Genomic DNA, 5,374 nt, shown 5'->3' with positions numbered 1-5,374 from the left:
AACTCAATTCATCACAAGAGAGTAGAGGGGGAGAAACATCATAAGATCCAACTACAATAGCAAAGCTCGGGATACATCAAGATCGTGCCATAGAGGGAACACGAGAGAGAACGAGAGAGAGAGAGAGAGAGAGAGAGAGAGAGAGAGAGAGAGAGAGAGAGAGAGAGAGAGAGAGAGAGAGAGAGAGATCAAGCACATAGCTACTGGTACATACCCTCAGCCCCGAGGGTGAACTACTCCCTCCTCGTCATGGATAGCACCGGGATGATGAAGATGGCCTCCGGTGATGGGATCCCCCTCCGGCAGGGTGCCAGAACAGGGCCCTGATTGGTTTTTGGTGGCTACAGAGGCTTGCGGCGACGGAACTCCCGATCTAGGTTCTGTTCTAGAAGTTTTTGGGTACGTAGGTATATATGGGTGCAGGAAGTACGTCAGTGGAGCTACAGGGGTCCCACGAGGCAGGGGGCGCACCCAGGGGGGCGCGCCCCCACCCTCATGAGCACCTCCCGTATCTCCTGATGTGCACTCCAAGTCCATCGGGTGGCTTTCCTTCCGAAAATAACTTTTCCAGTTGATTTCGTTCCGTTTTGACTCCGTCTGATATTCCTTTTCCTCGAAACACTGAAATAGGCATAAAACAGCAAATCTGGGCTGGGCCTCCGGTTAATAGGTTAGTCCCAAAAATAATATAATAGTGGATAATAAAGCCCAATATTGCCTAAAACAGTAGATAAAGTAGCATGGAGCAATCAAAAATTATAGATACGTTGGAGACGTATCACTCCCCGAAGCGCGCTTCCCTCCTGTTCCTCCGACCGGGCGAGGCAGAGCGCACCCGTCGCCGCCGAACCACCTCGCCATCGACGTCTTCGCGAGAGGATAAGGCCTCCGCGCCCCCCCTCGATGCCTCGGCCTCCTCCCCAGCTACTCCCACTTGTCGCTCCGTCTCTCCCTCTCCCACCAGATTCCTCCCAGTCTCCCCCCTCGTTCCCCGTGCACCTCCGAGCGCAGTCGCCGCCGCCCTTCGTCGTTGTCACGGCCACCGGCGACCCCACGCCCGCTGACCCTGTCGGTGAGCTTCGCCAGGGTCGGCTCCTTCGACTGGCGTCCTTCGCTAGAACCGGGAAGCACCACAGCCGCTGTTCGTCCTCATCCCCATCTCCGGCTGCCGTCGATCTCCTTCGTCTCCGGCGCCGTCTCTGCTGCTACTAAACCTCCGAGGGCCACCGTGCGTGCCGCAAAGTGAGCCCCTCTTCCCCTTCCCTCGCTCCCCCGGCCTCTTGCACTCCCGTAGCCACCGCGTCCGCTAGGGCCGAGCTCAGATCGGCCGCATAGCTCACCACCGTCGCCATGGGCATCGTCATGCTCGCCCGAGCACTCGAGAGTGCTCAGGCCACCTCGCCGCGTCCGCCCGTGCCGCTAGGTCCCTTCCCCGTAGCATCTAGCGCCGGCCACGCATTTGCTCGAACTCCGGCGACCACCGCGGTGCGCACCGCCGTTGTTTTAGTGTGTTTCCGGTCGGGCCACCACCGCAGTCCGACACGCGCTGCTCCGCTCGTTCGAACGCGCCCTCGCACGCGCGAAGCGGTTGCCCGTAGGCGAAATTCGACAAGGCCCGAGGCCCTCCGCTGCGTTTTGGCATCGCCGGCGTCAAGCCGCCGGCCACCGTCGACGTGGCACACCTGGGGCCACCCCCTAGGTCACTGCCAGTGGGGCCTCTGGCCCCCTGTTGACTAGTTGACCTGGTCAACACTGCTGACTGGGTAGGCCCCAGCCATTGACGTGCGGGTCCCACCGCTTAATCCTCTAATTAAAACATTTTAATAATTAAAACTAATTAGATTAGTTAATTAGACACTGACAGGTGGCCCAGTAGTTTTACTGACTAAATTTAGATTAGTTTAAACCCTGTTTAACCCACTGTCTATGACAGGTAGGTCCCCCATGTTAGTTTTGACCAGTCAACCAAACTGTTGACTGCTGACATCACTCCTATGTCATGCTGACGTCATATTCCATGTCCGTTAATGTAAATAATTCCAGAGTATGGTTTAATCTTTGAAAAATCATATAAATTAAACTGTAACTCGGATGAAAATGTTTTCTACATGAAAGTTGCTCAGAAAAACGTGACGAATCCGAATACGCGGTCCGTTCATCTGTCACATGCCCCTAGCATGCTGAACATGGAACTTCCCCCCTCTGGTCATTTGTCTAACACAGGTCCAGAACCGGGAAAACATTCTCGGTTGACTTCCCCCCTCGCCGGTATCGTGTAGCACCGCGTTAGAACACGTCTAGCTCTGCTTGTTGTCCTGTTATGCTATGTTTGCTTTATATTTACTGTTTCTTCCCCCTCTTCTCTCTGGTAGACCCCGAGACCGATGCTGCCCCTGTGATCGACTCTGTCGGCCGATGACCCCTCCTTGCCAGAGCAACCAGGCAAGCCCCCCCCCTTTGATCATCCCGATATTGCCCATTCCATTCTCTCATGCTTGCATTAGATTTTGCTACTGTTATTGTTTGCTCCTATTCTGATGCATAGCCTGCTTTTGTATCTACTGTTGTACATTACCTGATTATCCTAAACTGCTTAGTATAGGTTGGTTAGTGATCCATCAGGTACCTCCACCTTGTCCTTGTTGCCCCTGCTTCATCATCGAAGACCCGATCAACGGGATCGAAGACCAGGCCCCGGCACCACACATCACTTCCCCCTTAGTTGATCGACACTGCTGGGTTACTATCGAGTGCCGAGGGTGAGACCTCTACAACACTTCTGATGTTAACTCTGTAGTGGAGCCATTCGGTCATGGTCATCGAGGGTGATTCCGCCTTAACCACTTCCGATACAACTCTGTCGTGCAACCCCTCAAGTGTGAACCTCGAGGGTGATTCCTCTTACATTCACCTTGATGATTACATCGAATGGAATTAACCGGGGGTGATTCCTCAGGTTTTCCCCTTGATGTTTAGACACACAGTTACTATGATTACTATGACTTTACACTGAACCATGTTACTAAAGACGGGTCGACCCTGAGGGGTACCCGCGCGAGCATAATTGCGAGTGATGTGGAGACGGGTTGACCTGGAGGGTACCCGAGAGTTGAATACGAGGCGTGGCCGGGCATTCTTAGCCCTTGCCGCAAGTCCTCGAGATGGGGCAACGGGGTCACATCTTTCGTGAGTCTCTGCTTGTTACCGCGTGCTCCTAATCCACTACGATTTGGATATTTGATCCGAGGGGCCTCTGGCCTGATAGCACTAACCATCACGTGGGCATAGTATGGGCGTTCTGCATCGTATGCATCAGCCGAAGCTTAATAGACGTCAGCGACTGAGCGGCGCGTGCCGGGTTGGACTAGTAAGCACCTGCCTTTCTAGGGAGGTAGCTAGGTCTTCTCACCAGCCGCCCTCGCAACATGCAGGAGTTCCTGGGGCGATGGCCCATGACCCCTGGGGGCATAGGTTTAGTCTAGCATGCTGACCTCTCTATTAAGCCTATGTCGGGTTGCGGCGTATTGTTTGACCGAGGCCGGGCATGACCCAGGAAAGTGTGTCCGGCCGGAGTTAATCGAGCGTGGTGGGTAAGTTGGTGCACCCCTGTAGGGAAGAAAACATCTATCGATAGCCTGTCCTACGGTAACGGACACTCGGAGTTGTATCCCGATCGATACAACTAGAACTGGATACTTGTGATGAAAATTGGATGGTGATGAGAATTGGATGGTGATGAGAATTGGATTGTGATGACAATTGGATAGTATGGATCTGGGATTGCTTTCTCACAGGGAGTCGAGAAAGGATCTCTAGCCGAGGTTGATAACACTACTACTACTTTACTTTATGCTACTCTACTCCCTCCTGTTTGCTGCAAGATGGTTGTCGGTGTCAAAACCGGCGGATCTCGGGTAGGGGGTCCGGAACTGTGCGTCTAGGCGGATGGTAACAGGAGACAAGGGACACGATGTTTTACCCAGGTTCGGGCCCTCTTGATGGAGGTAAAATCCTACGTCCTGCTTGATTGATATTGATGATGTGGGTATTACAAGAGTAGATCTACCACGAGATCAAGGAGGCTAAAACCTAGAAGCTAGCCTATGGTATGATTGTTGTTCGTCCTATGGACTAAAACCATCCGGTTTATATAGACACCGGAGAGGGCTAGGGTTACACAGAGTCGGTTACAATGGTAGGAGATCTACATATCCGTATCGCCAAGCTTGCCTTCCACGCCAAGGAAAGTCCCATCCGGACACGGGACGAAGTCTTCAATCTTGTATCTTCATAGTCTTGGAGTCCGGTCGATGATGATAGTTCGGATATCCGGACACCCCCTAGTCCAGGACTCCCTCGGTAGCCCCTGAACCAGGCTTCAATGACGACGAGTCCGGCGCACATATTGTCTTCGGCATTGCAAGGCGGGTTCCTCCTCCGAATAATTTATAGAAGATTGTGAACACCAGGATAGTGTCCGGCTCTGCAAAATAAATTCCACATACCACCATAGAGAGAATAATATTTACACAAGTTCAATCTGCTGACGTATTTTGTGGCGTGACGTCACACCACAACCAAGCCTTTACTCGAATCATTTTTATTATACCACCTCCGTGCGTTTAGCGAAGCGGTTTCCTTGGCACGTCTTGTCGAAGCAGAGATCATGTTCCCCTTATTCCAGGATTCTCATCAATACGAACGTGGGTAACCCAACCGCGCCCGTTGCCACGCCCCCTCCATTGAAGGCGGGTTCCAAACAGTCATGGGGACGACTCTTGGTATTCTCCCTCTTTATAATGAGACCAAGGCCCGTTCTTTTTCTTCAATCCTCAATCGAATCCGCCACTCACCCCGAGTTCCAACACCCAGGGCTCCAGATTCGGGTACTTTTGACCTTTGACAATGTCCGGCTCCGACCTACGAGGCCGGTGGATGCCCTCCTCCATCACGGAAGAGGACGTGCTAAAGCTGAGAGACGCCAGGTACTTAACCTACGAGATTTCGCATAGGTTGCCTACCCAAGGGCAAGTTATTCCTACTCCCGAGCCCGGCGAGAGTGTCGTGTTCGTGTCTCACCTCTGTCGGGGTTTAGGCTTCCCGATGGATCCCTTCGTGAGGGGGCTCATGTTTTACTATGGGCTGGAATTCCATGACTTGGCTCCGGAGTCCATCCTCCACATCTCATCATTCATTGTCGTCTGCGAAGCCTTCCTCCGCACTACCCCTCACTTCGGTTTGTGGCTCAAAACCTTCAACGTATAGCCGAAGATGATTGAGGGGCGTCAGGCAGAGTGTGGCGGGGCAGTTATAAGCAAGAGGGCCAATGCTCCATGGCCTGAGGGCTCTTTTCAGGAGGAGCTCGGCTTGTGGC

The sequence above is a fragment of the Triticum dicoccoides genome, chromosome 5B (genome assembly GCF_002162155.2).
Source record: "Triticum dicoccoides isolate Atlit2015 ecotype Zavitan chromosome 5B, WEW_v2.0, whole genome shotgun sequence".
NCBI lineage: Eukaryota > Viridiplantae > Streptophyta > Magnoliopsida > Poales > Poaceae > Triticum > Triticum dicoccoides.
The sequence above is the reverse complement of the archived record's forward strand: the minus strand, read 5'-3'. Positions refer to the sequence as shown.